The sequence below is a fragment of the Hypanus sabinus genome (genome assembly GCF_030144855.1).
Source record: "Hypanus sabinus isolate sHypSab1 chromosome 1 unlocalized genomic scaffold, sHypSab1.hap1 SUPER_1_unloc_5, whole genome shotgun sequence".
Taxonomy (NCBI): Eukaryota; Metazoa; Chordata; class Chondrichthyes; order Myliobatiformes; family Dasyatidae; genus Hypanus; species Hypanus sabinus.
The window spans coordinates 215,133-238,579 of record NW_026778912.1 but is presented as its reverse complement, the minus strand read 5'-3'; the positions used below and the strand labels follow the sequence as shown (position 1 = coordinate 238,579).

The following is a 23,447-nucleotide window of genomic DNA, read 5'->3' as shown; positions in this document are numbered from 1 at the left end:
CCCCGTCCCGTCACCGTGTGGGGGTATCACAGACACAGACCCTGTCCCGTCACCGTGTGGGGGAATCACAGACACAGACCCCGTCCCGTCATCGTGTGGGGGTATCACAGACACAGACCCTGTCCCGTCACAGTGCGGGGGAATCACAGACACAGACCCCGTCCCGTCACCATGTGGGGGAATCACAGATACAGACCCCGTCCCGTCACCGTTTGGGGAATCACAGACACAGACCCCGTCCCGTCACCGTGTGGGGAATCACAGACATAGACCCCATCCCATCACCGTGTGGGGGAATCACAGACACAGACCCTGTCCCGTCATCGTGTGGGGGTATCACAGACACAGACCCTGTCCCGTCACCGTGTGGGGGAATCACAGACACAGACCCCGTCCCGTCATCGTGTGGGGGTATCACAGACACAGTCCCTGTCCCGTCACAGTGCGGGGGAATCACAGACACAGACCCCGTCCCGTCACCATGTGGGGGAATCACAGATACAGACCCCGTCCCGTCACCGTCTGGGGAATCACAGATACAGACCCCGTCCCGTCACCGTCTGGAGAATCACAGACACAGACCCCGTCCCGTCACCGTGACGGGGAATCACAGACACAGACCCCGTCTCGTCACCGTGTGGGGAATCACAGACATAGACCCCATCCCATCACCGTGTGGGGGAATCACAAACACAGACCCTGTCCCGTCACCGTGTGGGGGTATCACAGACACAGACCCTGTCCCATCACCGTGTGGGGGAATCACAGATACAGACCCCGTCCCGTCACCGTGTGGGGGAATCACAGATACAGACCCCGTCCCGTCACCGTGTGGGGGTATCACAGACACAGACCCTGTCCCGTCACCGTGTGGGGGAATCACAGACACAGACCCCGTCCCGTCATCGTGTGGGGGAATCACAGATACAGACCCCATCCCCTCACCGTGTGGGTGAATCACAGACACAGACCTCGTCCCGTCACGGTGTGAGAGAATCACAGACACAGACCCATCCCATCACTGTGTGGGGAATCACAGACACAGACCCCGTACCATCACCATGCGGGGGATTAACAGACACAGTCCCCGTCCTGTCACCATGTGGGGAAATCACAGACACGTAACCCTTCCTGTCACCATGTGGGGGAATCACAGACCCCGTCCCGTCACCGTGCGGGGGATTAACAGACACAGAACCCATCCCGTCACTGTGTGAGAGAATCACAAACACAGACCCCGTCCCGTCACTGTGTGGGAGAATCACAGACACAGACCCCGTCCTGTCTCTGTGTGAGAGAATCACAGACACAGACCCCGTCCCGTCATCATGTGGGGGTATCACAGACACAGACCCTGTCCCGTCACCGTGTGGGGGAATCACAGACACAGACCCCGTCCCGTCACCGTGTGGGGGAATCACAGACACAGACCCCATCCCATCACCGTGTCGGGGTATCACAGACACAGACCCTGTCCCGTCATCGTGTGGGGGTATCACAGACACAGACCCTGTCCCGTTACAGTGTGGGGGTATCACAGACACAGACCCTGTCCCGTCACCGTGTGGGGGAATCACAGACACAGACCCCGTCCCGTCACCGTGTGGGGAATCACAGACACAGACCCCGTCCCGTCACCGTCTGGGGAGTCACAGATACAGACCCCGTCCCGGCACCGTGTGGGGGTATCACCGACACAGACCCTGTCCTGTCACAGTGCGGGGGAATCACAGACATAGACCCCGTCCCATCACCGTGTGGGGGAATCACAGACACAGACCCCGTCCCGTCACTATGTGTGAGAATCACAGACACAGACCCCGTCCGGTCATCATGTGGGGGTATCACAGACACAGACCCCGTCCCATCACCGTGTGGGGGAATCACAGACACAGACCCTGTCCCGTCACAGTGTGGGGAATCACAGACACAGACCCCGTCCCGTCACAGTGTGGGGGAATCACAGATACAGACCCCGTCCCGTCACCGTGTGGGGAATCACAGACACAGACCCCGTCCCGTCATCGTGTGGGGGTATCACAGACACAGACCCGGACCCATCACCGTGTGGGGGAATCACAGACACAGACCCCGTCCCGTCACCGTGTGGGGGTATCACAGACACAGACCCCGTCCCGTCACCGTGTGGGGGAATCACAGTCACAGACCCTGTCCCGTCATCGTGTGGGGGTATCACAGACACAGACCCGGACCCATCACCGTGTGGGGGAATCACAGACACAGACCCCGTCCCGTCACCGTGTGGGGGTATCACAGACACAGACCCCGTCCCGTCACCGTGTGGGGGAATCACAGTCACAGACCCCGTCCCGTCATCGTGTTGGGGTATCACAGACACAGACCCTGTCCCGTCACAGTGCGGGGGAATCACAGACACAGACCCCGTCCCGTCACCGTGTGGGGGTATCACAGACACAGACCCCGTCCCGTCACCGTGTGGGGGAATCACAGATACAGACCCCGTCCCGTCACCGTGTGGGGGTATCACCGACACAGACCCTGTCCCGTCACAGTGCGGGGGAATCACAGACACAGACCCCGTCCCATCACCGTATGGGGGAATCACAGACACAGACCCCGTCCCGTCACTATGTGAGAGAATCACAGACACAGACCCCGTCCCGTCATCATGTGGGGGTATCACAGACACAGACCCTGTCCCGTCACAGTGTGGGGAATCACAGACACAGACCCCGTCCCGTCACCGTGTGGGGGAATCACAGATACAGACCCCGTCCCGTCACCGTGTGGGGAATCACAGACACAGACCCCGTCCCGTCACCGTTTGGGGAATCACAGACACAGACCCCGTCCGGTCACCGTCTGGGGGTATCACAGACACAGACCCTGTCCCGTCATTGTGTGGGGGTATCACAGACACAGACCCGGTCCCATCACCGTGTGGGGGAATCACAGACACAGACCCCGTCCCGTCACCGTGTGGGGAATCACAGACACAGACCCCGTCCCATCACCGTGTGGGGGAATCACAGACACAGACCCCGTCCCGTCACCGTGTGGGGGTATCACAGACACAGACCCTGTCCCGTCACAGTGTGGGGTAATCACAGACACAGACCCCGTCCCGTCACAATGTGGGGGAATCACAGACACAGACCCCGCCCCGTCACCATCTGGGGAATCACAGACACAGACCCCATCCCGTCACCGTGACGGGGAATCACAGTCACAGACCCCGTCCAGTCACCGTGTGGGGAATCACAGACACAGACCCCGTCCCATCACCGTGTGGGGGAATCACAAACACAGACCCCGTCCCGTCACCGTGTGGGGGTATCACAGACACAGACCCCGTCCCGTCACCATGTGGGGAATCACAGACACAGACCCCGTCCTGTCACTGTGTGAGAGAATCACAAACACAGACCCCGTCCCGTCACCATGTGGGGAATCACAGACACAGGCCCCGTCCTGTCACTGTGTGAGAGAATCACAGACACAGACCCCATTCCATCACCGTGTGGGGGAATCCCAGACACAGACCCCATCCCGTCACCGTGTGGAGGAATCACAGACACAGACCCCGTCCCGTCACCGTGCGGGGGAACCACAGACACAGACCCCGTCCCGTCACAGTGTGGGGGAATCACAGACACAGACCCCGTCCCGTCACCGTGTGGGGAATCACAGACACAGACCCCGTCCCGTCACCGTGTGGGGGTATCACAGACACAGACCCCGTCCCATCACCGTGTGGGGGTATCACAGACACAGACTCCGTCCCATCACCGTGTGGGGGAATCACAGATACAGACCCCATCCCGTCACCGTGTGGGGAATCACAGACACAGACCCTGTCCCATCACCGTGTGGGGGTATCACAGACACAGACTTCGTCCCGTCACGGTGTGAGAGAATCACAGACACAGACCCCATCCCATCACCGTGTGGGGAATCACAGACACAGACCCCGTACCATCACCATGCGGGGGATTAACAGACACAGACCCCGTCCTGTCACCATGTGGGGGAATCACAGACACGGACCCCGTCCTGTCACCATGTGGGGGAATCACAGACCCCGTCCCGTCACCGTGCGGTGGATTAACAGACACAGACCCCGTCCCGTCACTGTGTGAGAGAATCACAAACACACACCCCGTCCTATCTCTGTGTGAGAGAATCACAGACACAGACCCCGTCCAGTCATCATGTGGGGGTATCACAGACACAGACCCCGTCCCGTCACTGTGTGAGAGAATCACAAACACAGACCCCGTCCTAGCTCTGTGTGAGAGAATCACAGACACAGACCCCGTCCCGTCATCATGTGGGGGTGTCACAGACACAGACCCTGTCCCGTCACCGTGTGGGGGAATCACAGACACAGACCCCGTCCCATCACTGTGTGGGAGAATCACAAACACAGACCCCGTACCATCACCATGCGGGAGATTAACAGACACAGTCCCCGTCCTGTCACCATGTGGGGAAATCACAGACATGGACCCCGTCCTGTCACCATGTGGGGGAATCACAGACCCCGTCCCGTCACCGTGCGGGGGATTAACAGACACAGACCCCGTCCAGTCACTGTGTGAGAGAATCACAAACACAGACCCCGTCCCGTCACTGTGTGAGAGAATCACAAACACAGACCCCGTCCTGTGTCTGTGTGAGAGAATCACAGACACAGACCCCGTCCCGTCATCATGTGGGGGTATCACAGACACAGACCCTGTCCCGTCATCATGTGGGGGTATCACAGACACAAAATCCATCCCGTCACTGTGTGAGAGAATCTCAAACACAGACCCCGTCCCGTCACTGTGTGGGAGAATCACAGACACAGACCCCGTCCTGTCTCTGTGTGAGAGAATCACAGACACAGACCCCGTCCCGTCACTGTGTGGGAGAATCACAGACACAGACCCCGTCCTGTCACTGTGTGAGAGAATCACAGACACAGACCCCATCCCATCACCGTGTGGGGGTATCACAGACACAGACCCTGTCCCGTCATCGTGTGGGGGTATCACAGACACAGACCCTGTCCCGTCACCGTGTGGGGGAATCACAGTTACAGACCCCGTCCCGTCACCGTGTGGGGTATCACACACACAGACCCCGTCCCGTCACCGTGTGGGGGTATCACAGACACAGACCCTGTCCCGTCACCGTGTGGGGGAATCACAGACACAGACCCCGTCCCGTCATCGTGTGGGGGTATCACAGACACAGACCCTGTCCCGTCACAGTGCGGGGGAATCACAGACACAGACCCCGTCCCGTCACCATGTGGGGGAATCACAGATACAGACCCCGTCCCGTCACCGTTTGGGGAATCACAGACACAGACCCCGTCCCGTCACCGTGTGGGGAATCACAGACATAGACCCCATCCCATCACCGTGTGGGGGAATCACAGACACAGACCCTGTCCCGTCATCGTGTGGGGGTATCACAGACACAGACCCTGTCCCGTCACCGTGTGGGGGAATCACAGACACAGACCCCGTCCCGTCATCGTGTGGGGGTATCACAGACACAGTCCCTGTCCCGTCACAGTGCGGGGGAATCACAGACACAGACCCCGTCCCGTCACCATGTGGGGGAATCACAGATACAGACCCCGTCCCGTCACCGTCTGGGGAATCACAGATACAGACCCCGTCCCGTCACCGTCTGGAGAATCACAGACACAGACCCCGTCCCGTCACCGTGACGGGGAATCACAGACACAGACCCCGTCCCGTCACCGTGTCGGGAATCACAGACATAGACCCCATCCCATCACCGTGTGGGGGAATCACAAACACAGACCCTGTCCCGTCACCGTGTGGGGGTATCACAGACACAGACCCTGTCCCATCACCGTGTGGGGGAATCACAGATACAGACCCCGTCCCGTCACCGTGTGGGGGAATCACAGATACAGACCCCGTCCCGTCACCGTGTGGGGGTATCACAGACACAGACCCTGTCCCGTCACCGTGTGGGGGAATCACAGACACAGACCCCGTCCCGTCATCGTGTGGGGGAATCACAGATACAGACCCCATCCCCTCACCGTGTGGGTGAATCACAGACACAGACCTCGTCCCGTCACGGTGTGAGAGAATCACAGACACAGACCCATCCCATCACTGTGTGGGGAATCACAGACACAGACCCCGTACCATCACCATGCGGGGGATTAACAGACACAGTCCCCGTCCTGTCACCATGTGGGGAAATCACAGACACGTACCCCTTCCTGTCACCATGTGGGGGAATCACAGACCCCGTCCCGTCACCGTGCGGGGGATTAACAGACACAGACCCCGTCCTGTCTCTGTGTGAGGGAATCACAGACACAGACCCCGTCCCGTCATCATGTGGGGGTATCACAGACACAGACCCTGTCCCGTCACCGTGTGGGGGAATCACAGACACAGACCCCGTCCCGTCACCGTGTGGGGGAATCACAGACACAGACCCCATCCCATCACCGTGTCGGGGTATCACAGACACAGACCCTGTCCCGTCATCGTGTGGGGGTATCACAGACACAGACCCTGTCCCGTTACAGTGTGGGGGTATCACAGACACAGACCCTGTCCCGTCACCGTGTGGGGGAATCACAGACACAGACCCCGTCCCGTCACCGTGTGGGGAATCACAGACACAGACCCCGTCCCGTCACCGTCTGGGGAGTCACAGATACAGACCCCGTCCCGTCACCGTGTGGGGGTATCACCGACACAGACCCTGTCCTGTCACAGTGCGGGGGAATCACAGACATAGACCCCGTCCCATCACCGTGTGGGGGAATCACAGACACAGACCCCGTCCCGTCACTATGTGTGAGAATCACAGACACAGACCCCGTCCGGTCATCATGTGGGGGTATCACAGACACAGACCCCGTCCCATCACAGTGTGGGGGAATCACAGACACAGACCCTGTCCCGTCACAGTGTGGGGAATCACAGACACAGACCCCGTCCCGTCACCGTGTGGGGGAATCACAGATACAGACCCCGTCCCGTCACCGTGTGGGGAATCACAGACACAGACCCCGTCCCGTCATCGTGTGGGGGTATCACAGACACAGACCCGGACCCACCACCGTGTGGGGGAATCACAGACACAGACCCCGTCCCGTCACCGTGTGGGGGTATCACAGACACAGACCCCGTCCCGTCACCGTGTGGGGGAATCACAGTCACAGACCCTGTCCCGTCATCGTGTGGGGGTATCACAGACACAGACCCGGACCCATCACCGTGTGGGGGAATCACAGACACAGACCCCGTCCCGTCACCGTGTGGGGGTATCACAGACACAGACCCCGTCCCGTCACCGTGTGGGGGAATCACAGTCACAGACCCCGTCCCGTCATCGTGTCGGGGTATCACAGACACAGACCCTGTCCCGTCACAGTGCGGGGGAATCACAGACACAGACCCCGTCCCGTCACCATGTGGGGGAATCACAGACACAGACCCCGTCCCGTCACCGTCTGGGGAATCACAGACACAGACCCCAACCCGTCACCGTGACGGGAAATCACAGACACAGACCCCGTCCCATCACCGTGTGGGGGAATCACAGACACAGACCCTGTCCCGTCACAGTGTGGGGAATCACAGACACAGACCCCGTCCCGTCACCGTGTGGGGGAATCACAGATACAGACCCCGTCCCGTCACCGTGTGGGGAATCACAGACACAGACCCCGTCCCGTCACCGTGTGGGGAATCACAGACACAGACCCCGTCCCGTCACCGTCTGGGGGTATCACAGACACAGACCCTGTCCCGTCATCGTGTGGGGGTATCACAGACACAGACCCGGACCCATCACCGTGTGGGGGAATCACAGACACAGACCCCGTCCCGTCACCGTGTGGGGGTATCACAGACACAGACCCCGTCCCGTCACCGTGTGGGGGAATCACAGTCACAGACCCCGTCCCGTCATCGTGTGGGGGTATCACAGACACAGACCCTGTCCCGTCACAGTGCGGGGGAATCACAGACACAGACCCCGTCCCGTCACCATGTGGGGGAATCACAGACACAGACCCCGTCCCGTCACCATCTGGGGAATCACAGACACAGACCCCAACCCGTCACCGTGACGGGGAATCACAGACACAGACCCCGTCCCGTCACCGTGTGGGGAATCACAGACACAGACCCCGTCCCGTCACCGTGTGGGGGAATCACAAACACAGACCCCGTCCCGTCACCGTGTGGGGGTATCACAGACACAGACCCCGTCCCGTCACCATGTGGGGAATCACAGACACAGACCCCGTCCTGTCACTGTGTGAGAGAATCACAAACACAGACCCCATCCCGTCACCATGTGGGGAATCACAGACACAGACCCCGTCCGGTCACTGTGTGAGAGAATCACAGACACAGACCCCGTCCTGTCACTGTGTGAGAGAATCACAGACATAGACCCCGTCCCATCACCGTGTGGGGGAATCACAAACACAGACCCCGTCCCGTCACCGTGTGGGGGTATCACAGACACAGACCCTGTCCCATCACCGTGTGGGGGAATCACAGATACAGACCCCGTCCCGTCACCGTGTGGGAATCACAGACACAGACCCCGTCCCATCACCGTGTGGGGGTATCACAGACACAGACCCTGTCCCGTACCGTGTGGGGGAATCACAGACACAGACCCCGTCCCGTCATCGTGTGGGGGAATCACAGATATAGACCCCGTCCCCTCACCGTGTGGGGGTATCACAGACACAGACCCCGTCCCGTCACCATGTGGGGAATCACAGACACAGACCCCGTCCTGTCACTGTGTGAGAGAATCACAAACACAGACCCCATCCCGTCACCATGTGGGGAATCACAGACACAGACCCCGTCCGGTCACTGTGTGAGAGAATCACAGACACAGACCCCGTCCTGTCACTGTGTGAGAGAATCACAGACACAGACCCCATTCCATCACCGTGTGGGGGAATCCCAGACACAGACCCCATCCCGTCACCGTGTGGAGGAATCACAGACACAGACCCCGTCCCGTCATCGTGTGGGGGTATCACAGACACAGACCCTGTCCCTTCACAGTGCGGGGGAATCACAGACACAGACCCCGTCCCGTCACCATGTGGGGGAATCACAGACACAGACCCCGTCCCGTCACCGTGTGGGGGAATCACAGTCACAGACCCCGTCCCGTCATCGTGTGGTGGTATCACAGACACAGACCCTGTCCCGTCACAGTGCGGGGGAATCACAGACACAGACCCCGTCCCGTCAGCATGTGGGGGAATCACAGACACAGACCCCGTCCCATCACCATCTGGGGAATCACAGACACAGACCCCAACCCGTCACCGTGACGGGGAATCACAGACACAGACCCCGTCCCGTCACCGTGTGGGGAATCACAGACACAGACCCCGTCCCATCACCGTGTGGGGGAATCACAAACACAGACCCCGTCCCGTCACCGTGTGGGGGTATCACAAACACAGACCCCGTCCCGTCACCATGTGGGGAATCACAGACACAGACCCCGTCCTGTCACTGTGTGAGAGAATCACAAACACAGACCCCATCCCGTCACCATGTGGGGAATCACAGACACAGACCCCGTCCGGTCACTGTGTGAGAGAATCACAGACACAGACCCCGTCCTGTCACTGTGTGAGAGAATCACAGACATAGACCCCGTCCCATCACCATGTGGGGGAATCACAAACACAGACCCCGTCCCGTCACCGTGTGGGGGTATCACAGACACAGACCCTGTCCCATCACCGTGTGGGGGAATCACAGATACAGACCCCGTCCCGTCACCGTGTGGGGAATCACAGACACAGACCCCGTCCCATCACCGTGTGGGGGAATCACAAACACAGACCCCGTCCCGTCACCGTGTGGGGGTATCACAGACACAGACCCCGTCCCGTCACCATGTGGGGAATCACAGACACAGACCCCGTCCTGTCACTGTGTGAGAGAATCACAAACACAGACCCCATCCCGTCACCATGTGGGGAATCACAGACACAGACCCCGTCCGGTCACTGTGTGAGAGAATCACAGACACAGACCCCGTCCTGTCACTGTGTGAGAGAATCACAGACACAGACCCCATTCCATCACCGTGTGGGGGAATCCCAGACACAGACCCCATCCCGTCACCGTGTGGAGGAATCACAGACACAGCCCCCGTCCCGTCACCGTGCGGGGGAATCACAGACACAGACCCCGTCCCGTCACAGTGTGGGGGAATCACAGACACAGACCCCGTCCCGTCACCGTGTGGGGAATCACAGACACAGACCCCGTCCCGTCACCGTGTGGGGGTATCACAGACACAGACCCCATCCCATCACCGTGTGGGGGTATCACAGACACAGACCCTGTCCCATCACCGTGTGGGGGTATCACAGACACAGACCCTGTCCCATCACTGTGTGGGGAATCACTGACACAGACCCTGTCCCATCACCGTGTGGGGGAATCACAGACACAGACCCCGTCCCGTCACCGTGTGGGGGTATCACAGACACAGACCCTGTCCCGTCACCGTGTGGTGGAATCACAGACACAGACCCCGTCCCATCATCGTGTGGGGGTATCACCGACACAGAACCCGTCCCGTCACCGTGTGGGGGTATCACAGACACAGACCCGGACCCATCACCGTGTGGGGGAATCACAGACACAGACCCCGTCCCGTCACCGTGTGGGGGTATCACAGACACAGACCCCGTCCCGTCACCGTGTGGGGGAATCACAGTCACAGACCCTGTCCCGTCATCGTGTGGGGGTATCACAGACACAGACCCGGACCCATCACCGTGTGGGGGAATCACAGACACAGACCCCGTCCCGTCACCGTGTGGGGGTATCACAGACACAGACCCCGTCCCGTCACCGTGTGGGGGAATCACAGTCACAGACCCCGTCCCGTCATCGTGTTGGGGTATCACAGACACAGACCCTGTCCCGTCACAGTGCGGGGGAATCACAGACACAGACCCCGTCCCGTCACCGTGTGGGGGTATCACAGACACAGACCCCGTCCCGTCACCGTGTGGGGGAATCACAGATACAGACCCCGTCCCGTCACCGTGTGGGGGTATCACAGACACAGACCCCTTCCTGTCACCATGTGGGAGAATCACAGACCCCGTCCCGTCACCGTGCGGGGGATTAACAGACACAGACCCCGTCCTGTCTCTGTGTGAGGGAATCACAGACACAGACCCCGTCCCGTCATCATGTGGGGGTATCACAGACACAGACCCTGTCCCGTCACCGTGTGGGGGAATCACAGACACAGACCCCGTCCCGTCACCGTGTGGGGGAATCACAGACACAGACCCCATCCCATCACCGTGTCGGGGTATCACAGACACAGACCCTGTCCCGTCATCGTGTGGGGGTATCACAGACACAGACCCTGTCCCGTTACAGTGTGGGGGTATCACAGACACAGACCCTGTCCCGTCACCGTGTGGGGGAATCACAGACACAGACCCCGTCCCGTCACCGTGTGGGGAATCACAGACACAGACCCCGTCCAGTCACCGTCTGGGGAGTCACAGATACAGACCCCGTCCCGTCACCGTGTGGGGGTATCACCGACACAGACCCTGTCCTGTCACAGTGCGGGGGAATCACAGACATAGACCCCGTCCCATCACCGTGTGGGGGAATCACAGACACAGACCCCGTCCCGTCACTATGTGTGAGAATCACAGACACAGACCCCGTCCGGTCATCATGTGGGGGTATCACAGACACAGACCCCGTCCCATCACAGTGTGGGGGAATCACAGACACAGACCCTGTCCCGTCACAGTGTGGGGAATCACAGACACAGACCCCGTCCCGTCACCGTGTGGGGGAATCACAGATACAGACCCCGTCCCGTCACCGTGTGGGGAATCACAGACACAGACCCCGTCCCGTCATCGTGTGGGGGTATCACAGACACAGACCCGGACCCACCACCGTGTGGGGGAATCACAGACACAGACCCCGTCCCGTCACCGTGTGGGGGTATCACAGACACAGACCCCGTCCCGTCACCGTGTGGGGGAATCACAGTCACAGACCCTGTCCCGTCATCGTGTGGGGGTATCACAGACACAGACCCGGACCCATCACCGTGTGGGGGAATCACAGACACAGACCCCGTCCCGTCACCGTGTGGGGGTATCACAGACACAGACCCCGTCCCGTCACCGTGTGGGGGAATCACAGTCACAGACCCCGTCCCGTCATCGTGTCGGGGTATCACAGACACAGACCCTGTCCCGTCACAGTGCGGGGGAATCACAGACACAGACCCCGTCCCGTCACCATGTGGGGGAATCACAGACACAGACCCCGTCCCGTCACCGTCTGGGGAATCACAGACACAGACCCCAACCCGTCACCGTGACGGGAAATCACAGACACAGACCCCGTCCCATCACCGTGTGGGGGAATCACAGACACAGACCCTGTCCCGTCACAGTGTGGGGAATCACAGACACAGACCCCGTCCCGTCACCGTGTGGGGGAATCACAGATACAGACCCCGTCCCGTCACCGTGTGGGGAATCACAGACACAGACCCCGTCCCGTCACCGTGTGGGGAATCACAGACACAGACCCCGTCCCGTCACCGTCTGGGGGTATCACAGACACAGACCCTGTCCCGTCATCGTGTGGGGGTATCACAGACACAGACCCGGACCCATCACCGTGTGGGGGAATCACAGACACAGACCCCGTCCCGTCACCGTGTGGGGGTATCACAGACACAGACCCCGTCCCGTCACCGTGTGGGGGAATCACAGTCACAGACCCCGTCCCGTCATCGTGTGGGGGTATCACAGACACAGACCCTGTCCCGTCACAGTGCGGGGGAATCACAGACACAGACCCCGTCCCGTCACCATGTGGGGGAATCACAGACACAGACCCCGTCCCGTCACCATCTGGGGAATCACAGACACAGACCCCAACCCGTCACCGTGACGGGGAATCACAGACACAGACCCCGTCCCATCACCGTGTGGGGAATCACAGACACAGACCCCGTCCCGTCACCATGTGGGGAATCACAGACACAGACCCCGTCCGGTCACTGTGTGAGAGAATCACAGACACAGACCCCGTCCTGGCACTGTGTGAGAGAATCACAGACATAGACCCCGTCCCATCACCGTGTGGGGGAATCACAAACACAGACCCCGTCCCGTCACCGTGTGGGGGTATCACAGACACAGACCCTGTCCCATCACCGTGTGGGGGAATCACAGATACAGACCCCGTCCCGTCACCGTGTGGGAATCACAGACACAGACCCCGTCCCATCACCGTGTGGGGGTATCACAGACACAGACCCTGTCCCGTACCGTGTGGGGGAATCACAGACACAGACCCCGTCCCGTCATCGTGTGGGGGAATCACAGATATAGACCCCGTCCCCTCACCGTGTGGGGGTATCACAGACACAGACCCCGTCCCGTCACCATGTGGGGAATCACAGACACAGACCCCGTCCTGTCACTGTGTGAGAGAATCACAAACACAGACCCCATCCCGTCACCATGTGGGGAATCACAGACACAGACCCCGTCCGGTCACTGTGTGAGAGAATCACAGACACAGACCCCGTCCTGTCACTGTGTGAGAGAATCACAGACACAGACCCCATTCCATCACCGTGTGGGGGAATCCCAGACACAGACCCCATCCCGTCACCGTGTGGAGGAATCACAGACACAGACCCCGTCCCGTCATCGTGTGGGGGTATCACAGACACAGACCCTGTCCCTTCACAGTGCGGGGGAATCACAGACACAGACCCCGTCCCGTCACCATGTGGGGGAATCACAGACACAGACCCCGTCCCGTCACCGTGTGGGGGAATCACAGTCACAGACCCCGTCCCGTCATCGTGTGGTGGTATCACAGACACAGACCCTGTCCCGTCACAGTGCGGGGGAATCACAGACACAGACCCCGTCCCGTCACCATGTGGGGGAATCACAGACACAGACCCCGTCCCATCACCATCTGGGGAATCACAGACACAGACCCCAACCCGTCACCGTGACGGGGAATCACAGACACAGACCCCGTCCCGTCACCGTGTGGGGAATCACAGACACAGACCCCGTCCCATCACCGTGTGGGGGAATCACAAACACAGACCCCGTCCCGTCACCGTGTGGGGGTATCACAGACACAGACCCCGTCCCGTCACCATGTGGGGAATCACAGACACAGACCCCGTCCTGTCACTGTGTGAGAGAATCACAAACACAGACCCCATCCCGTCACCATGTGGGGAATCACAGACACAGACCCCGTCCGGTCACTGTGTGAGAGAATCACAGACACAGACCCCGTCCCGTTATCGTGTGAGAGAATCACAGACATAGACCCCGTCCCATCACCGTGTGGGGGAATCACAAACACAGACCCCGTCCCGTCACCGTGTGGGGGTATCACAGACACAGACCCTGTCCCATCACCGTATGGGGGAATCACAGATACAGACCCCGTCCCGTCACCGTGTGGGGAATCACAGACACAGACCCCGTCCCATCACCGTGTGGGGGAATCACAAACACAGACCCCGTCCCGTCACCGTGTGGGGGTATCACAGACACAGACCCCGTCCCGTCACCATGTGGGGAATCACAGACACAGACCCCGTCCTGTCACTGTGTGAGAGAATCACAAACACAGACCCCATCCCGTCACCATGTGGGGAATCACAGACACAGACGCCGTCCGGTCACTGTGTGAGAGAATCACAGACACAGACCCCGTCCTGTCACTGTGTGAGAGAATCACAGACACAGACCCCATTCCATCACCGTGTGGGGGAATCCCAGACACAGACCCCATCCCGTCACCGTGTGGAGGAATCACAGACACAGCCCCCGTCCCGTCACCGTGCGGGGGAATCACAGACACAGACCCCGTCCCGTCACAGTGTGGGGGAATCACAGACACAGACCCCGTCCCGTCACAGTGTGGGGAATCACAGACACAGACCCGGACCCATCACCGTGTGGGGGAATCACAGACACAGACCCCGTCCCGTCACCGTGTGGGGGTATCACAGACACAGACCCCGTCCCGTCACCGTGTGGGGGAATCACAGTCACAGACCCCGTCCCGTCATCGTGTTGGGGTATCACAGACACAGACCCTGTCCCGTCACAGTGCGGGGGAATCACAGACACAGACCCCGTCCCGTCACCGTGTGGGGGTATCACAGACACAGACCCCGTCCCGTCACCGTGTGGGGGAATCACAGATACAGACCCCGTCCCGTCACCGTGTGGGGGTATCACCGACACAGACCCTGTCCCGTCACAGTGCGGGGGAATCACAGACACAGACCCCGTCCCATCACCGTATGGGGGAATCACAGACACAGACCCCGTCCCGTCACTATGTGAGAGAATCACAGACACAGACCCCGTCCCGTCATCATGTGGGGGTATCACAGACACAGACCCTGTCCCGTCACAGTGTGGGGAATCACAGACACAGACCCCGTCCCGTCACCGTGTGGGGGAATCACAGATACAGACCCCGTCCCGTCACCGTGTGGGGAATCACAGACACAGACCCCGTCCCGTCACCGTTTGGGGAATCACAGACACAGACCCCGTCCGGTCACCGTCTGGGGGTATCACAGACACAGACCCTGTCCCGTCATCGTGTGGGGGTATCACAGACACAGACCCGGTCCCATCACCGTGTGGGGGAATCACAGACACAGACCCCGTCCCGTCACCGTGTGGGGAATCACAGACACAGACCCCGTCCCATCACCGTGTGGGGGAATCACAGACACAGACCCCGTCCCGTCATCGTGTGGGGGTATCACAGACACAGACCCTGTCCCGTCACAGTGTGGGGTAATCACAGACACAGACCCCGTCCCGTCACAATGTGGGGGAATCACAGACACAGACCCCGCCCCGTCACCATCTGGGGAATCACAGACACAGACCCCATCCCGTCACCGTGACGGGGAATCACAGTCACAGACCCCGTCCAGTCACCGTGTGGGGAATCACAGACACAGACCCCGTCCCATCACCGTGTGGGGGAATCACAAACACAGACCCCGTCCCGTCACCGTGTGGGGGTATCACAGACACAGACCCCGTCCCGTCACCATGTGGGGAATCACAGACACAGACCCCGTCCTGTCGCTGTGTGAGAGAATCACAAACACAGACCCCGTCCCGTCACCATGTGGGGAATCACAGACACAGACCCCGTCCTGTCACTGTGTGAGAGAATCACAGACACAGACCCCATTCCATCACCGTGTGGGGGAATCCCAGACACAGACCCCATCCCGTCACCGTGTGGAGGAATCACAGACACAGACCCCGTCCCGTCACCGTGCGGGGGAACCACAGACACAGACCCCGTCCCGTCACAGTGTGGGGGAATCACAGACACAGACCCCGTCCCGTCACCGTGTGGGGAATCACAGACACAGACCCCGTCCCGTCACCGTGTGGGGGTATCACAGACACAGACCCCGTCCCGTCACCGTGTGGGGGTATCACAGACACAGACTCCGTCCCATCACCGTGTGGGGGAATCACAGATACAGACCCCATCCCGTCACCGTGTGGGGAATCACAGACACAGACCCTGTCCCATCACCGTGTGGGGGTATCACAGACACAGACTTCGTCCCGTCACGGTGTGAGAGAATCACAGACACAGACCCCATCCCATCACCGTGTGGGGAATCACAGACACAGACCCCGTACCATCACCATGCGGGGGATTAACAGACACAGACCCCGTCCTGTCACCATGTGGGGGAATCACAGACACGGACCCCGTCCTGTCACCATGTGGGGGAATCACAGACCCCGTCCCGTCACCGTGCGGTGGATTAACAGACACAGACCCCGTCCCGTCACTGTGTGAGAGAATCACAAACACACACCCCGTCCTATCTCTGTGTGAGAGAATCACAGACACAGACCCCGTCCAGTCATCATGTGGGGGTATCACAGACACAGACCCCGTCCCGTCACTGTGTGAGAGAATCACAAACACAGACCCCGTCCTAGCTCTGTGTGAGAGAATCACAGACACAGACCCCGTCCCGTCATCATGTGGGGGTGTCACAGACACAGACCCTGTCCCGTCACCGTGTGGGGGAATCACAGACACAGACCCCGTCCCATCACTGTGTGGGAGAATCACAAACACAGACCCCGTACCATCACCATGCGGGAGATTAACAGACACAGTCCCCGTCCTGTCACCATGTGGGGAAATCACAGACATGGACCCCGTCCTGTCACCATGTGGGGGAATCACAGACCCCGTCCCATCACCGTGCGGGGGATTAACAGACACAGACCCCGTCCAGTCACTGTGTGAGAGAATCACAAACACAGACCCCGTCCCGTCACTGTGTGAGAGAATCACAAACACAGACCCCGTCCTGTGTCTGTGTGAGAGAATCACAGACACAGACCCCGTCCCGTCATCATGTGGGGGTATCACAGACACAGACCCTGTCCCGTCATCATGTGGGGGTATCACAGACACAGAATCCATCCCGTCACTGTGTGAGAGAATCTCAAACACAGACCCCGTCCCGTCACTGTGTGGGAGAATCACAGACACAGACCCCGTCCTGTCTCTGTGTGAGAGAATCACAGACACAGACCCCGTCCCGTCACTGTGTGGGAGAATCACAGACACAGACCCCGTCCTGTCACTGTGTGAGAGAATCACAGACACAGACCCCATCCCATCACCGTGTGGGGGTATCACAGACACAGACCCTGTCCCGTCATCGTGTGGGGGTATCACAGACACAGACCCTGTCCCGTCACCGTGTGGGGGAATCACAGTTACAGACCCCGTCCCGTCACCGTGTGGGGTATCACACACACAGACCCCGTCCCGTCACCGTGTGGGGGTATCACAGACACAGACCCTGTCCCGTCACCGTGTGGGGGAATCACAGACACAGACCCCGTCCCGTCATCGTGTGGGGGTATCACAGACACAGACCCTGTCCCGTCACAGTGCGGGGGAATCACAGACACAGACCCCGTCCCGTCACCATGTGGGGGAATCACAGATACAGACCCCGTCCCGTCACCGTTTGGGGAATCACAGACACAGACCCCGTCCCGTCACCGTGTGGGGAATCACAGACATAGACCCCATCCCATCACCGTGTGGGGGAATCACAGACACAGACCCTGTCCCGTCATCGTGTGGGGGTATCACAGACACAGACCCTGTCCCGTCACCGTGTGGGGGAATCACAGACACAGACCCCGTCCCGTCATCGTGTGGGGGTATCACAGACACAGTCCCTGTCCCGTCACAGTGCGGGGGAATCACAGACACAGACCCCGTCCCGTCACCATGTGGGGGAATCACAGATACAGACCCCGTCCCGTCACCGTCTGGGCAATCACAGATTCAGACCCCGTCCCGTCACCGTCTGGAGAATCACAGACACAGACCCCGTCCCGTCACCGTGACGGGGAATCACAGACACAGACCCCGTCCCGTCACCGTGTGGGGAATCACAGACATAGACCCCATCCCATCACCGTGTGGGGGAATCACAAACACAGACCCTGTCCCGTCACCGTGTGGGGGTATCACAGACACAGACCCTGTCCCATCACCGTGTGGGGGAATCACAGATACAGACCCCGTCCCGTCACCGTGTGGGGGAATCACAGATACAGACCCCGTCCCGTCACCGTGTGGGGGTATCACAGACACAGACCCTGTCCCGTCACCGTGTGGGGGAATCACAGACACAGACCCCGTCCCGTCATCGTGTGGGGGAATCACAGATACAGACCCCATCCCCTCACCGTGTGGGTGAATCACAGACACAGACCTCGTCCCGTCACGGTGTGAGAGAATCACAGACACAGACCCATCCCATCACTGTGTGGGGAATCACAGACACAGACCCCGTACCATCACCATGCGGGGGATTAACAGACACAGTCCCCGTCCTGTCACCATGTGGGGAAATCACAGACACGTACCCCTTCCTGTCACCATGTGGGGGAATCACAGACCCCGTCCCGTCACCGTGCGGGGGATTAACAGACACAGACCCCGTCCTGTCTCTGTGTGAGGGAATCACAGACACAGACCCCGTCCCGTCATCATGTGGGGGTATCACAGACACAGACCCTGTCCCGTCACCGTGTGGGGGAATCACAGACACAGACCCCGTCCCGTCACCGTGTGGGGGAATCACAGACACAGACCCCATCCCATCACCGTGTCGGGGTATCACAGACACAGACCCTGTCCCGTCATCGTGTGGGGGTATCACAGACACAGACCCTGTCCCGTTACAGTGTGGGGGTATCACAGACACAGACCCTGTCCCGTCACCGTGTGGGGGAATCACAGACACAGACCCCGTCCCGTCACCGTGTGGGGAATCACAGACACAGACCCCGTCCCGTCACCGTCTGGGGAGTCACAGATACAGACCCCGTCCCGTCACCGTGTGGGGGTATCACCGACACAGACCCTGTCCTGTCACAGTGCGGGGGAATCACAGACATAGACCCCGTCCCATCACCGTGTGGGGGAATCACAGACACAGACCCCGTCCCGTCACTATGTGTGAGAATCACAGACACAGACCCCGTCCGGTCATCATGTGGGGGTATCACAGACACAGACCCCGTCCCATCACAGTGTGGGGGAATCACAGACACAGACCCTGTCCCGTCACAGTGTGGGGAATCACAGACACAGACCCCGTCCCGTCACCGTGTGGGGGAATCACAGATACAGACCCCGTCCCGTCACCGTGTGGGGAATCACAGACACAGACCCCGTCCCGTCATCGTGTGGGGGTATCACAGACACAGACCCGGACCCATCACCGTGTGGGGGAATCACAGACACAGACCCCGTCCCGTCACCGTGTGGGGGTATCACAGACACAGACCCCGTCCCGTCACCGTGTGGGGGAATCACAGTCACAGACCCTGTCCCGTCATCGTGTGGGGGTATCACAGACACAGACCCGGACCCATCACCGTGTGGGGGAATCACAGACACAGACCCCGTCCCGTCACCGTGTGGGGGTATCACAGACACAGACCCCGTCCCGTCACCGTGTGGGGGAATCACAGTCACAGACCCCGTCCCGTCATCGTGTCGGGGTATCACAGACACAGACCCTGTCCCGTCACAGTGCGGGGGAATCACAGACACAGACCCCGTCCCGTCACCATGTGGGGGAATCACAGACACAGACCCCGTCCCGTCACCGTCTGGGGAATCACAGACACAGACCCCAACCCGTCACCGTGACGGGAAATCACAGACACAGACCCCGTCCCATCACCGTGTGGGGGAATCACAGACACAGACCCTGTCCCGTCACAGTGTGGGGAATCACAGACACAGACCCCGTCCCGTCACCGTGTGGGGGAATCACAGATACAGACCCCGTCCCGTCACCGTGTGGGGAATCACAGACACAGACCCCGTCCCGTCACCGTGTGGGGAATCACAGACACAGACCCCGTCCCGTCACCGTCTGGGGGTATCACAGACACAGACCCTGTCCCGTCATCGTGTGGGGGTATCACAGACACAGACCCGGACCCATCACCGTGTGGGGGAATCACAGACACAGACCCCGTCCCGTCACCGTGTGGGGGTATCACAGACACAGACCCCGTCCCGTCACCGTGTGGGGGAATCACAGTCACAGACCCCGTCCCGTCATCGTGTGGGGGTATCACAGACACAGACCCTGTCCCGTCACAGTGCGGGGGAATCACAGACACAGACCCCGTCCCGTCACCATGTGGGGGAATCACAGACACAGACCCCGTCCCGTCACCATCTGGGGAATCACAGACACAGACCCCAACCCGTCACCGTGACGGGGAATCACAGACACAGACCCCGTCCCGTCACCGTGTGGGGAATCACAGACACAGACCCCGTCCCGTCACCGTGTGGGGGAATCACAAACACAGACCCCGTCCCGTCACCGTGTGGGGGTATCACAGACACAGACCCCGTCCCGTCACCATGTGGGGAATCACAGACACAGACCCCGTCCTGTCACTGTGTGAGAGAATCACAAACACAGACCCCATCCCGTCACCATGTGGGGAATCACAGACACAGACCCCGTCCGGTCACTGTGTGAGAGAATCACAGACACAGACCCCGTCCTGTCACTGTGTGAGAGAATCACAGACATAGACCCCGTCCCATCACCGTGTGGGGGAATCACAAACACAGACCCCGTCCCGTCACCGTGTGGGGGTATCACAGACACAGACCCTGTCCCATCACCGTGTGGGGGAATCACAGATACAGACCCCGTCCCGTCACCGTGTGGGAATCACAGACACAGACCCCGTCCCATCACCGTGTGGGGGTATCACAGACACAGACCCTGTCCCGTACCGTGTGGGGGAATCACAGACACAGACCCCGTCCCGTCATCGTGTGGGGGAATCACAGATATAGACCCCGTCCCCTCACCGTGTGGGGGTATCACAGACACAGACCCCGTCCCGTCACCATGTGGGGAATCACAGACACAGACCCCGTCCTGTCACTGTGTGAGAGAATCACAAACACAGACCCCATCCCGTCACCATGTGGGGAATCACAGACACAGACCCCGTCCGGTCACTGTGTGAGAGAATCACAGACACAGACCCCGTCCTGTCACTGTGTGAGAGAATCACAGACACAGACCCCATTCCATCACCGTGTGGGGGAATCCCAGACACAGACCCCATCCCGTCACCGTGTGGAGGAATCACAGACACAGACCCCGTCCCGTCATCGTGTGGGGGTATCACAGACACAGACCCTGTCCCTTCACAGTGCGGGGGAATCACAGACACAGACCCCGTCCCGTCACCATGTGGGGGAATCACAGACACAGACCCCGTCCCGTCACCGTGTGGGGGAATCACAGTCACAGACCCCGTCCCGTCATCGTGTGGTGGTATCACAGACACAGACCCTGTCCCGTCACAGTGCGGGGGAATCACAGACACAGACCCCGTCCCGTCCCCATGTGGGGGAATCACAGACACAGACCCCGTCCCATCACCATCTGGGGAATCACAGACACAGACCCCAACCCGTCACCGTGACGGGGAATCACAGACACAGACCCCGTCCCGTCACCGTGTGGGGAATCACAGACACAGACCCCGTCCCATCACCGTGTGGGGGAATCACAAACACAGACCCCGTCCCGTCACCGTGTGGGGGTATCACAGACACAGACCCCGTCCCGTCACCATGTGGGGAATCACAGACACAGACCCCGTCCTGTCACTGTGTGAGAGAATCACAAACACAGACCCCATCCCGTCACCATGTGGGGAATCACAGACACAGACCCCGTCCGGTCACTGTGTGAGAGAATCACAGACACAGACCCCGTCCTGTCACTGTGTGAGAGAATCACAGACACAGACCCCATTCCATCACCGTGTGGGGGAATCCCAGACACAGACCCCATCCCGTCACCGTGTGGAGGAATCACAGACACAGCCCCCGTCCCGTCACCGTGCGGGGGAATCACAGACACAGACCCCGTCCCGTCACAGTGTGGGGGAATCACAGACACAGACCCCGTCCCGTCACCGTGTGGGGAATCACAGACACAGACCCCGTCCCGTCACCGTGTGGGGGTATCACAGACACAGACCCCATCCCATCACCGTGTGGGGGTATCACAGACACAGACCCTGTCCCATCACCGTGTGGGGGTATCACAGACACAGACCCTGTCCCATCACTGTGTGGGGAATCACTGACACAGACCCTGTCCCATCACCGTGTGGGGGAATCACAGACACAGACCCCGTCCCGTCACCGTGTGGGGGTATCACAGACACAGACCCTGTCCCGTCACCGTGTGGTGGAATCACAGACACAGACCCCGTCCCATCATCGTGTGGGGGTATCACCGACACAGAACCCGTCCCGTCACTGTGTGAGAGAATCACAAACACAGACCCCGTCCTATCTCTGTGTGAGAGAATCACAGACACAGACCCTGTCCCGTCACCGTGTGGGGGAATCACAGTCACAGACCCCGTCCCGTCAGTATGTGAGAGAATCACAGACACAGACCCCGTCCCGTCACTGTGTGGGAGAATCACAGACACAGACCCCGTCCTGTCACTGTGTGAGAGAATCACAGACACAGACCCTGTCCCGTCATCGTGTGGGGGTATCACAGACACAGACCCCGTCCCGTCACCGTGTGGGGGAATCACAGACACAGACCCCATCCCATCACCGTGTGGGGGTATCACAGACACAGACCCTGTCCCGTCATCGTGTGGGGGTATCACAGACACAGACCCTGTCCCGTTACAGTGTGGGGGTGTCACAGACACAGACCCTGTCCCGTCACCGTGTGGG

General features: G+C 59.9%; 1 long non-coding RNA gene across 1 annotated transcript in view; it reads left to right on the top strand.

Annotated features, from left to right (window-relative positions):
* LOC132385408 (uncharacterized) overlaps positions 1-23,447 on the top strand; it is a 62,697-nt gene that overhangs the window by 22,184 nt on the left and 17,066 nt on the right. The window lies entirely within an intron of this gene.